This window comes from Canis lupus, chromosome 8 (genome assembly GCF_048164855.1).
Source record: "Canis lupus baileyi chromosome 8, mCanLup2.hap1, whole genome shotgun sequence".
NCBI lineage: Eukaryota > Metazoa > Chordata > Mammalia > Carnivora > Canidae > Canis > Canis lupus.
Window position 1 is genome coordinate 36,477,511 of NC_132845.1, and position 14,145 is coordinate 36,491,655.

Here is a 14,145-nt window from a genome sequence, read left to right on the forward strand (position 1 = left end):
TATCCCTCTGAATTAGTATTTTTGTATTCTTTGGATAAACAAGATGTAGTATATACATACAATGGGATATTATTTGGCCAGAAAAAAGAATGAAATCTTGCCATTTATAACAACATGGATGGAGCCAGAGAGTATTATGCTAAGCAAGATAAATCAGTCAGAGGAAGACAAATACCATATGATTTCATTATGTGGAGTTTAAGAAACAAAACAAATGAGCAAAGGGGGAAAAAAAGAGAGAGGCAAACCAAGAAACAGACTCTTAACTATAGAGAACAAACTTGTGGTTACCAGAGGGGAGGTGAGTGGATGAATGGGTCAAATAGGTGATGGGAATTAAGGGGTGTGCTTGTTATGATGAGCATTGGATGTTGCATGGAGGTGTTGAATCACAATATTGTACCCCTGAAACTAATATACTGTAAGTTAACTAACTGGAATTTAAATTATAATTTTATGAAAGGGCATAAAGATGGAAAATGGGAAGTACCTAGAGTATCACTATTAAAACTAGAAAGAGGGATACCTGTGTGGCTCAGTGGTTGAGCATCTGCCTTCGGCTCAGGTCCTGACCTGGGGTCCTGGGATGGAGTCCCATCAGGCTCCCCGCAGGGAGCCTGCTTCTCCCTCTGCCTATGTCTCTGCCTCTCTCTGTGTGTCTCTTATGAATAAATACACAAAATCTAAATTTAAAAAAAGTGAAAGGTTAAAAAAAAACTAGAAAAAAAAGAGACCAATATCACATAAATAAGGAAACAAGTACAATTAACTCCACAAATCATTGTGGTAATGCATACACAGAAAGATCTCATGGAAATATATGCCTTATATATGGTGGTTCACAGAAATCTCAAGGCTACCTTTAAAAAGGCATTACATTGATTTATGTGTCTGTTTTGTGCCAGTAGCATACTGTTCTGATTACTACAGCTTTGTAATACAACTTGAAGCCTGGAATTCTGATGCTTCCATCTGTGCTTCTTTTTTAAAAGTTTTATTTATTCATTTATTTATCCACACAGGGAGAGAGAGAAAGGCAGAGACATAGGCAGAGGGAGAAGCAGGCTCCATGCAGGGAGCCCGATGTGGGACTCGATCCCAGGACTTTAGGATCATGCCCTGGGCCGAAGGCAGGCGCTAAACTGCTGAGCCACCCAAACGTCCCTATGCTTTTCTTTTTCAAGTTTGCTTTGGCTATTTGGGGTCTTTCATGGTTCCATAGAAACTGTAGGATTATTTGTCCTAGCTCTGTAAAAAATATTGGTGGTATTTTGATAGGGATTGAATTAAATGTGTAGATGGCTTTGAGTAGTATATACATTTTAACAATATTCTTCCAATCCATGAACATGGAATGTCTTTCTATTTCTTTGTGTTGTGTTTATTGTCTTTCATAGTGTTTTATAGTTTTAAGAGTACAGGTCTTTCACCTCTTTGGTTAGGTTTATTCCTAGCTATCTTATGGTTTTTGATGTGACTATAAATGGGACTGATTCCTTAATTTCTCTTCCTGCCACTTCATTACTGGTATATAGACTACTCAGTCATAAAAAAGAATGAAACCTTGCCTTTTGCAAGGACATGGATGGAGCTACAGAGTATTATGCTAAGTGAAATAAGCCAGTCAGAGAAAGACAAATATCATATGATTTCATTCATATGTGGAATTTAAGAAACAAAACAAATGAGCAAAGGAAAAAAAAAAGAGAGAGAGGCAAATCAAGAAACAGACTCTTAACAAACTGATGGCTACCAGAGGGGAGGTGGATGGGGACTGGGTTAAATAGGTGATAGGGATTAAAGGGTGCACTTGTGATGAGCACTGCATATTATATTAAAGTGCTGGGATCCCTGGGTGGCGCAGCGGTTTGGCGCCTGCCTTTGGCCCAGGGCGCGATCCTGGAGACCCGGGATCGAATCCCACGTCGGGCTCCCGGTGCATGGAGCCTGCTTCTCCCTCTGCCTGTGTCTCTGCCTCTCTGTCTCTCTCTCTCTCTCTCTCTGTGTGACTATCATAAATAAATAAAGAAAAAAATTAAAAAAAAAAAATAAAAAAAATAAAGTGCTGAATCACTAAGTTGTACACCTGAAACTAATATTATACTATGTTAACTAATTGGTATTTAAATAAACCTTAAAAAAAAAAGAAAATTCTTACTGGAAACAAAAAGGGATGGAAATACTGTCTTTCAAAAAATAATTTTGAGAATATATAATCTATCTTTGAAAAAAATAAAATTTTCAGAATCAGAAAAAATTTAAAACAGTACCATCCTACATAATTTCACCACACAAGCATATGTACCCAACATAGAGCTATACACACTGCAGGATGTCTAGACATCACATGCATTAACTTTATAATACACTTGTACAAATCTTCATCAACACATGGTATGAATTTGGGTACTAACCAGGTATGGGACAAAGGATATATATGATGAATATAAATATCCTGAAAATACTCCTAGTATTAATGAATATGATAAATATGAATATCTTGAAAGTACTATTACTACTAAACCCTCATTATATCATTTACCATACTTTAACCCACCTCTAGACAAGGTTCCAATGCCAACTGGAAACCCAAGGATTACAACATCATATCCACAAATGAAAACATTACATATTATGATTATTATTTAACACATTTTCCAGGTTTTCTATCTTTTGGCAATTTTTGTGTGAGACATAAAGATACACAATGAAACAACACACATGGCACTTGATACCCCAAGGCTTCATCAACCTACTTAACATCTGAAGAATTTTAGAAAAGAGGAAATGGAACATTTGTACCTACAGAATTAGATTGGAAATTAAAAATAGGACCAACCTTGCTTACACAGCCGGATCACCACTTCATACATCAAGCTAGACCTGATTTACATGTACCAAAAAACACACATTATTAGATGAAGCCATTATGCCACAATTGGCATTGCCTAAGTGGCTTTAAAGGTAATTTTACCACCCACTTACACAGGGACAATGCTACAAGACCAATGCTTTTAAAAAACCAATTTGTGTATGCTTTCTATTGAACCTCACAACAGGACACATGATGGAACATTTTTATGCAGAATATTCAGAACCAGCACCTAAGCTAACCATTTGGAACAATTCACACTTTAAAACATTGGTTTACAGGGCATGGATATTACCCTGAAAGATAAACTGCCCTAAAGTAAGAAAGATAACCTCAAAGTCAGTCTTTGAAACTTTCTGCATATCAAATCATAATGGGACAGAATCAAAACTCTTGAGCAATACCATGATTGATCAACTTCTGCTTAATGGGATAGCTGAATTTAAGTTACATTTCATTAACATGGAATATAGTACACAATAGCATGATGACACAAACAAAGGTTATACATGGATACCAAATGACACCTCAATCCTTTTTTTAAATTAAATTAAATTATTAAAGAGAGAGAGCAACAACACATAAGCAGGGGGAGTAGGAGAGAGAGAGAGAGAGAGAGAGAGAGAGAGAGAGAAGCAGGCTCTCCACTGAGCAGGGAGCCTAACGCAGGGCTAGATACCAGGGCCTGGAATCACAATCCTAGCTGAAGGCAGACACTTAACTGACTGGACCACTGAGGTGCCCCAACACCTCAATCCTTGAAGACATCCTCACAGGATATATCATTATTATACCACACTCTCATGGAGTTGACATCTCTTCCAATGATAACACTTCTAGATATGATCCAAACTTATAAAAAAAAACTTATCAAAAATTGAATGCAGTATTACATAGTGGAATATTTCTAGAGATAATGTTTATGGCTTTAGGGATTACTTGTAATGGAGACCCCTACTACAAGCTAATATCACAACTTACAAACTACCAGTTGATATAACTAATTGTTGGAAATCTGGTCACCCTGTAATTAAGGCAAAACAGTTCCCCAAACAGTCTATGACACCTATACATTCATACCTAAATAAGTTTCAGTACAAGAAAGGTAAATGGGGTAATACAGTTTTCACCTGTGATCACAGGCTAGATAATTTTAATAACCTTGTACCTATGAGTCCAGTCATCTTAGGTCCTTTCACACCTATGTAGTATAAGATACAGCTCAACTGCCAACACTATAATGCTATCTTAATATCAAAATCTAAAGTCAACCTATATAAGAAAGGAAGTCATCATATTTTTATGTCCATTAGAACAATTAGATTCAATATATTTTTTATTATCCCTTGATTAATAAGACTCAATTATACATGGAAGATCATAAGCATGGTGGGAAACATTAGGAACTGATCTTAATGCAGACCTAATGACACAGATTGATCCAGGTATACAACAGTATTACTTTTCATTGATCCAACCATCAGATGCAGAATGGGTAGAATACACATGGCTGGCACAGCACCCTATCTATGAGAAATAACCATAAATGACTCATCAATACCAATCTACATAGTGAAAGGAGTTACCTTTGACCAATGTGATGTATCACCCAATGGTGCAGGCCCATCCCTGCATTATTGAGAGGGGATGTTGGAATACTACACATTGTATGAAAACTTTTCAATGGAAAGCATAATGGCCATGGACACATAGCATTAGCAACCCAACACCAAAAATTCTCAAACCAAATATGTTTGAACCCATATTACTTAATGCTAGGAGAACTGCATACAAACCTATGCCACAGAAAGTTAAAATAAGCTTCCAAAAGGAACAATTCAATTTGCTCTATATACAATCTGAATGTAAGATTTGTGCAACAGAGGTGGGAACAGCCACCCAGGAATTGCCCGACTTACCACCCGTTGACAGGATTAGATTTAGAATACCCCTACAATCCTGGTAAGACAAGGCATCATCTCTAAATTATTTCTAAAACTCAAGAAACAAAAATTTTGGCCATTAAAAAGGTGCTATTAAAAAGGAGCTAAAAAAATTAAGAAATAAAAATAAAAAGGAGCTATTTGCATTTTTTAAGAAAACATACGAACCCTCTACTTAATGCAGTAGGAAATTTGAGTTTCAAAATCTCCCCAGCGCTCAGAGAACTACATCCCATTGTCTCAACTATGCATGGTTACTATGCCTACCAACTGGAGTTTAACTATAACATTGACCATAAGGTTCAGGCCCTCCAACAGAATTTACTCTATCTTAGAAATTTCTACATAAGAAAACAATTTAAAAATCACTGCTACAAAATCAATAACCTACTGGAAAGAACACGGAATGATATGAGAAACATTATTTTGACAGGTAAAATGTGTTTTTTAGACTGGTCTCTCTGACAGACACCTCCAGACTATCCGGTTGTGATAATACAGGAGTTTAATTGTTAAGATTTAGGAGGAAGTCAAAGTCTATTAGCATATGACACATACACATATGATGAGTATACCAGCACAGCTATTTGGGCAACCCACACACCCTTATGAATTGATGGATATTTACTACCCAAAGAGATGATATTTCAACAGTCTAATGACATGTATTATGCCCATCATGAATTAGAAATCAATGCTAATCTATATTCTTAACAAGAACATCCATGGAAAAGTTTTTCTTAGACATGGGACATTTTAACTGGACAATGTATGCTAAGAACTTCTCAGAGGTCATGTACTTTAATCACATTAGGATGAAGGATGTTCCTCACCATGCAGTGTCCATCACCATGAGTGTATAAATAGATTGTATGCTATTAAGGTGATATTTAATGTTACCAAGATGGGTACTTTTATCTCAGAATATTCATATAAAGATTTCCCAACATCCTATCATAATTAAATAACAGAACTACCTTGAGTAAAATCTGACAGAACAAACTTTCAGATGAAAGCTTCTAAGGGCTCAAAGTGGCCCATGAAACCTGACCTGCAAGCTAACCCACTTTGAAAGGGCTGCACAAGCTACTCATGCGGCCTAGGCACTCGTCAACACCAACCTAGCTGCAGGAAACAGAGATATACAAAATTTACATAAGAAATGTTCATTTCTAGAATTGTCATTTTAACATGTGATTTGTTCTGGCTGATGGTCGACTAGAATCTTCTAAAATACTTAGATATGAGATGGAATTATTTCTCTGCTCATGTTTGGGAATCCATTAAGGAAATCCTTCTATTGCTTTTAGCTATTATTTATATCCCATATATTATTAAACATGCTATTAGAATGCACCCTCAGGATAAGAAAGGAAAATTACAAAAAAAAAAAAAAAAAACAAAAAACCTATTTTTAACCACACTCTTGCCATTGTTTTCTGTATGCACTAAGAGCCTATGCTGAAGATTTCATATGAATTTTTGGACTTCTACCTACCTGTACTTGATAATGATTCTCATTTGATTTGATTGCTTTGTTGATAACTTACCATAATTAAGTTCAGGTTTAGTTCGGCTTTTTTACTTGACTTCTTATTAAATGTGACTTTGGGTTTGAGTTTTGATTCTTTTTTTGTATGTTTTTTTTTTTATTGGAGTTCGATTTGCCAACATATAGTATAACACCCAGTGCTCATCCCGTCAAGTGCCCCCCTCAGTGCCTGTCACCCAGTCACCCCATCCCCCCGCCCACCTCTCCTTCCACCACCACTTGTTCATTTCCCAGAGTTAGGAGTCTCTCATGCTTTGTCACCCTCTCTGATATTTCCCACTCATTTTTGTCTCCTTTCCCCTTGAATCCCTTTCACTATTTCCCCGTATGAGTGAAAACATATGTTTGTCCTTCTCCAACTGACTTACTTCACTCAGCATAATACCCTCCAGTTCCAACCATGTCGAAGTAAATGGTGGGTATTAGTTATTTCTAATGGCTGAGGAATATTCCATTGTATACATAGACCACATCTTCTTTATCCATTCATCTTTCAGTGGACACTAAGGCTTCTTCCAGTTTGGCTACTGTGGACATTGCTGCTATAAACATCGGGGTGCAGGTGTCTTGGCTTTTCACTGCATCTGTATCTTTGGGGTAAATCCCCAGCAGTGCAATTGCTGGGTCTAGGGCAGATCTATTTTTAACTCTTTGAAGAACCCCCACTCAGTTTCCAGAGTGGCTGCACCAGTTCACATTCCCTCCAAGAGTGCAAGAGTGTTCCCCTTCCCCCAAGTCCTCTCCAACATTTGTGGTTTCGTATCTTGTTAATTTTCCCCATTCTCACTGGTGTGAGGTGGTATCTCATTGTGGTTTTGATTTGTATTTCCCTGATGGCAAGTGATGCAGAGCATTTTCTCATGTGCTTGTTGGCCATGTCTATGTCTTCCTCTGTGAAATTTCTGTTCATGTCTTTTGCCCTTTTCAGGATTGGATTGTTTCTTTGCTGTTGAGTTTAATAAGCTTTATAGATCTTAGATACTAGCCCTTTATCTGAGATGTCATTTGCAAATATCTTCTCCCATTCTGTAGGTTGTCTTTTAGTTTTGTTGACAGTTATTTTTGTTGTGCAGAAGCTTTTTATTTTGATTAAGTCCCAATAGTTCATTTTTGTTTTTGTTTCCCTTGCCTTCACAGATGCATCTTGCAAGAAGTTGCTGTGGCCAAGTTCAAAAAGGGTGTTGCCTGTGTTCTCCTCTAGGATTTGGATGGATTCTTGTCTCACATTTAGATCTTTCATCCATTTTGAGTTTATCTTTGTGTCTGGTGTAAGAGAGTGGTCTAGTTTCATTCTTCTGCATGTGGATGTCCAATTTTCCCAGCACCATTTATTGAAGAGACTGTCTTTTCTCCAGTGGATAGTCTTTCCTGCTTTGTCAAATATTAGTTGACCATAGAGTTGAGGGTACATTTCTGGGTTCTCTATTCTGTTCCATGGATCTATGTGTCTGTTTTTGTGCCAGTACCACACTGTCTTGATGATCATAGCTTTGTAGTACAACTTGACATCTGGCATTGTGATGCCCCCAGCTCTGGTTTTCTTTTTCAATATTCCCCTGGCTATTCTGGGTCTTTCCTGGTTCCACACAAGCCTTAAGATAATTTGTTCCAACTCTCTGAAGAAAGTCCATGGTATTTTGATAGGAATTGCCTTCAATGTATACATGGCCCTGGGTAGCATAGACATTTTCACCATATTAATTCTTCCAATCCATGAGCATGGAATATTTTTCCATCTCTTTATGTCTTCCTCAATTACTTTCAGAAGTGTTCTGTGATTTTTAGGGTATAGATCCTTTACCTCTTTGGTTAGGTTTAGTCCTAGATATCTTATGCTTTTGGGTGTAATTGTAAATGGGATTGACTCCTTAATTTCTCTCTTCAGTCTCGTTGGTGTATACAAATGCCACTGATTTCTGAGCATTGATTTTTATATCCTGCCACACTGCCTCCGAGTTGGGGGTCTCCTCTGGATCCTGCTTCAGATCAACAAGTAATGTGAACCTTAAATATAAAACTTCCAGTTATCTTGCCAGTAAACATGGGTTTGAGACTAGTGCAGAATTGACATCCCCTACGAGCCAGATACGACACAACCATGCATGGGCAAGTCCAGAGAACAAGGCAGAGGCAGCCTCTTCTATAGAGGAAAGTGGGAAGTTGGGAAGGCCCTTCTAAACAAAAGACTCATTTAGGGTAAACTCGGAGTTGGAAGTGTAGTGACTTTTCATTGGCTGCCTTAGCATAGTCTGTCATTGGGTGGGCTGTTGCCAGGCGAGGGGAGAGCCTTTTTTCTTACTGCTGGAATGGTAAAGTATCCAAGCGCAAGTATCCAAGTCTTCCTGTGGGGGCGGCAGTGGACAGAGGTAGGGTGTGAGAGCTCCTCCTGCTGGTCCCTAACTCCGTTCCAAACAATGTTTCCTTTTCCTAATTTTCACAGGGGCCAGGAGATAAATAGAGCTCTCTGTACTTTCCGCGCAATTTTGCTGAGAACCTAAAACTCCTCCAAAAATCAACTTACTTTAAAATAATAATAGCAATAATTATAAGAAATCAATTATTCATCAAGAATGTGGAGCTTCAATTTCTTTCTCTGGAGTAGATTTGGTGGATGCAGATCATTTTCTAATCCCTTGCACTCTAGAACTTCACGGTGGGAAGTGAAGGTTTGGGGAGATGCGGCTACGCAGAGGATCCACAGCACCATCCGCAGCGCAGCGTCTCCCGTGGCGCTCTAGTGGCAGGTTTAGGGGAAAGCTGAGGCTTTTCTTTGAGTGCCGCCTCCCCTGCCAGGCCCTCTGCCAGGCTCTGGCCCACACTCCCCTTTCTGCTGGCATGTGCTCTGAGTACTTAGAACATAGGGTGTGGTGGGCATGTGTTTGTCCTTCGGTCTATGCAGCTCTAAAGAGCTGAGTTGACTTCAGAGTAGAATAACTGAAGTCAGCAGCACACTCAGATGCTGCCTGCCTCTGGCTCCTCAGATTATGCTTCCCTGGTGCTGAGGATACAAATATGTCTTGCCTGAATCTTTCTTTTGAAGCATTTTGGGGTTTCTTTCTGACGTGAGCAAAGAGATTATGCTCACTATTCATTCATGGAGTTTAGTCAAAGCCCTGGCTAGGAAATAGCACAGAGGAGTCTGTGCTGGGTGTCTGAAAACATCCTCAGGCTTTGCTTTATGAACTGCTTTATGAAGAGAGAATTGCCCTCTTCTTGCTCCTCTTGTAAACCTGGGAAATACTGAGAGATCACCTTACCAGGTGTTCCTGGTGAAAGTAAACATTGTAAGCTTGCAATTATCCACAGGTGCAACAAGGGTTACACTGATTAGCTCTGGCAGAAGCTGGGTTGCTGGAGAGGTGAGCAGGCTTTTGTGTCATGGGCATGCTTTTCATTCCGGCTTTGCCATTTTATAGCAGTGTGCTTTGGACAGGTTAGGGGGACTCACTGATCCTAACCTTTCTCTAGTAAAGGAGGAAATGCCATGTTTATTCCCCGCTACTGCTAAATAGGAACATGTAGAGCACACTGTCTGACCCACAGGAACAGCTCCGTAAATGGTAGCTCTTCTAACCCTGCTTCTAGGCTCCACTCTCTGCACCAAATGCTAACCAAACCACTATATTTTAGGTATTCATATTCGATATTATAAAGTGATAAATGTGCAGAAATTTTAAGGCCCAGAGAGAATGTGTGGATTACCTAGTCTATTTTCTTTCACAGACAGGGAAGTGATCCCTTAGGGGATTAAATGGACTTTCCCTGAGTAATTATAGAACAAAGACTAGAATCCAGCACTTCTGTTTCTGAGTCCAGGCCTCTCTCCCCTGTACCACACCACCTACCAACTCTGGCTTTTCTCCTTGCCCTAGACCAGAAGAAGCCCACTGCTGTATGCCAGAATTGCCTGTAGGAATACCATTTTGCTATACTTGGCGAGGAGAGAGTGTGGTGTATCACAGTGCACATAGCTGTTGACATCCCACACCAGCCCCAAGCCCCACCTTGTGTCTGGTACAAGTTCATGGCCTCAGATCAGGAGAGGAGGCCTCAGGGTGTTTGTGGCCAGTACAATTGCTGTCAGCTGAGAGAAACATGTCCGCATTATCCTCTCTGCAGGCAGCCACAACTCCCAGCCTTCCCATGGGGAAGAAGAGCTATAGGGTTAGAACTGGCTTCCTATTTGCATTGAACCATGGCAATGGAACTTTCTCCAAGCTAGTGAGGTTCAGCAGGGCTGCAGGAACAACAGCCCTGGTCCCACAACTGAAAACAAACCCCAACACTGGCAAGAGAATCGGGGACCGGTGCTTTTCTATCCTTAGTGTTGGTCAAAGAAGCCAAGAAGCCACCAAAGGGGGAGAAGGATGAGCCCCACCCCTGTGTTCTCCATGCAGTTCTGCTTTCATCTCTCTGAGTTATTGCTGTTCCATTTTCAGCTTTATTTGAATAAAGAGTTTTGCTGCTATATATGTATACTCTACATACACATACATATACACACAACTATTTTTTCGGCTAGATCTTTTCATTTTAGCTTCCCTTACTTTTCCTACTGGAAAGATACACAAAAAGAAGGAGCTCACAGTTGGAATAATTTATGCCCTGTAAAGCCAAGGGCAGTTGGTGTACCCTGAGAGGAGAATAAGGGGAGAGTATTTAGAGACAGCCACAGCTTCTGAGGTAACCAACTTCTATAGATGATTTTGTGTCATTGTTACTGGCCCTGCATTTTTTAAGCCTCTAAATATCTGTAACTGACTTGTCATCTACAAGTCAGGTCTCAAAGCAACACTTGCCAGTGACACCTCCAGGCTTATCAAGGGATGCCTGTCCTTGTAGGGCCCTGGATACCCCAAGTTAGCAAGCTGACACCCTGACACATTTGTCCTTCTAGCCTCAGGAGTGAATTGGCCTGCAAAAGGAGTCTCTTGTCACTCTGATTTAGATCCTTTTGGAGGAGAAGGGAAGGGAATGCTGCACTATGAGCTGATTCTTGGCCTAGGGCAGTGCAGTCCTTTGCTGATGGATGGGAAGAGATATAGACGTACAGTCAGGGTTGGATGAGGGGTCAGGAGAGGAATTCATAGCCACTTCTGACAACACAGAGAGTAGCTATGTTTTCAGAGAGACCTGTCACCCTGCTTTCTCTGAGGTCAAGCAGGAGGGCAAGAAAGCCCATTTTGTCTGTGCTACAGTGTCATACAATCTTGGTAGGTTCTCATTTATCCATACTCACTTGACCTCAAAGAAGATAAACCTTAGCAAGAGAGTCCTTTCATGTGGAAATTATGAGTCTTCAGCAAAAGGTGCCACTTCTGATGCATCCTCCTGGAGCCCAACCTCAGAGTGAGCCAACAGTTGTGATATCTGCTTAGTTCCTATCTAAGGAACTTTCCCACTGGCAGAACTGGGACAGGAAACAGATTCTCACCAGACACCAAGTCTTCTGGTGCCTTGATTTTGGACTTTCCAGTCTCCAGAACTGTAAGAAAAATATTTATGTTGCTTATAAACTACCCAATCTATGTGGTATTTTTGTTATAGCAGCCAGAATGGACTAAGACAGTATGTTATTTTATTATAGTTATAATACCAATCATGATATTGATTTGCTCTTGGAGCTTAATGTAATACCACATAGATTGGCAAGCTTGCATGCAGGGTAGCCCCCCACTGATATCATTGCCCCACAAGCCATACTGCCAAATGGTTACATAATGTCTGTGATATAGCTACTTAATTTAAACCCTAGGAATGATATGGGCACCGATAATATATATCCAATTGCTGAAACCCAGATTTTGAATTTGCTTCTCAGTATGAATGGTTTTTTGAAACTCCAGAAATATCCAAAATATATGAAGCCAAATGTTAGAATTTTGAGTGTTTATATTCACTTCTAAGCTATAATAGCAATCAAATTGTATGGAGAATTCTCTTTCTACAAGTGATATTCTGTTGTACTGTCTTCAAAACTCTAACCTGAGTTCATAAGCAAAATCCACTGTGCCACTAGTTTAATCCTCCATTTGAAGGAGGATTAATCTTATAATTCTCAAGCATCTATCCCTCCCAAACTCTAATATTCTTGCATATCTGAGTAACTTGAGGAGAAAAATTTAGGACTTTCGTTTTCCTCTTCTATTTTAATAGTGACTTTTCTCAATAATAGCAAACTTACTCCACTAGAAAGTTAAGAAAGAAAAAAAAAGCCCAAAAGAGAACCAGTGATTTCTCTCTGTCTATATGAGATTCAGCATACATTTTGGCAGGTACTATTGTGTGATAATGGAACATTCATAATTTGTATTCCCACTCATTGGCTGGCTGAATGCAGGTCTCCTAAACTCCCAGGCACCACTGTTACTCCGACACTTGATCCAATATACCATGCATCAAGAAGACCAAAACATGAGTCTAGGCTTCTGCAAATCCCTTTCCTGATTTCATTTTTCAAAGTGTTGGAGCATTCTTTAGGACTATTCAACAACACAGTCTGCCCTGACATTACCTTATTCTTGTTTTTTTCCCCCTTGTCTCCCCAAATGGATTGTAAACACCTGATGGTCAGAAATAGCGTTGGTTCCCAATAGAATCTTGTAGATTTGGGTCTAAGCAGATATGCAATTCTCTACTCTTACCTGATACTCAGGCACAGCCACTTCTGGTTGTCAGGCACTTGGACCAGCCCTTCATTGGGATGCAGAGAGGAGTACGTTAAAGGAAAAAGTTTTCTCCATTAAAGCAGTCATCCAGTTCTGTGAGCAACTCTTATCTTGAGATATTCTTCCTGATAATCCTAAAATGCCCTCTTCTCCCTCAGATGTTCACTCTACTACGTCTCTCTTTCTGGTACTCTCTCCTCCCATCCAAGTCTCCAGTTCCCCTAATTTTCAGACCTTACACTACCAGAAGCTATTCAAATATGTATAATGCACCTCTGATGCACCAGACACCATCACCCAACATCCACAGAGCAACAGAGCAACACAGAACCTACCTTTGGAACTTTGTGTCAATATGGAAAAGAGACAAGTAGGAAAACAATGAATGATAAAATGGTGTATATGGGTATGAGAGCATGTAGTAGGAGTATCTAGTCCTGTTTGGAGGGCTTCCCAAAGGAACTGAGATGTGGAGAATGTGGAGGGATTTGTCAATTGAAGAGTTGAGAAGATATTCCAGAGAGAAAGAGAGAGAGAGAGAGATACTGATTTGTTCAAGCAACTCAAAGTAATTCAGTATCTAGTGTGGCAGGGCCTTGGGGTTGGGAGTGGGCAAGGAGAGGCCAGCTATGAGTACTAGGTATTAATGGGGCTGCTTAAAGCCTAAGGCAGCTCCTGGCTGGCTCAGTCAGTGGAGCATGAGACTCTTGATCTCAGAATCATGAGTTTGAGCACCTCGCTGGGTGTAGAGCTTACTTAACAAAAACAAAACAAAACCAAAAACCTAAAAGGGAAACCATTGAAGAGCTGTAAGCTGGGGAATGACATGATTAAATCATCACTTTTAAAAGGCTTTCCTTGTCTGAGCTGAGTGAAAAAATATCCAAGCTGATCTTGAAAAAGGCTGGGGTGCAGTGAAACAGGTGAGAGATAAGGATTAGTGTGTGGCTTTCAAGTTAGAAAGAAGTTGCCCGATTTGAGAAATATTTAGGCAAAATTACAATCTATAGGACTTGGTGGTTGATAACATTCCATGATGTGGGTAGCCTAAGAGAGTAGCCCAAGAGGACACAACAGGGAAGTAGTGGGGCCTTTCCCTGTGATGGTGAA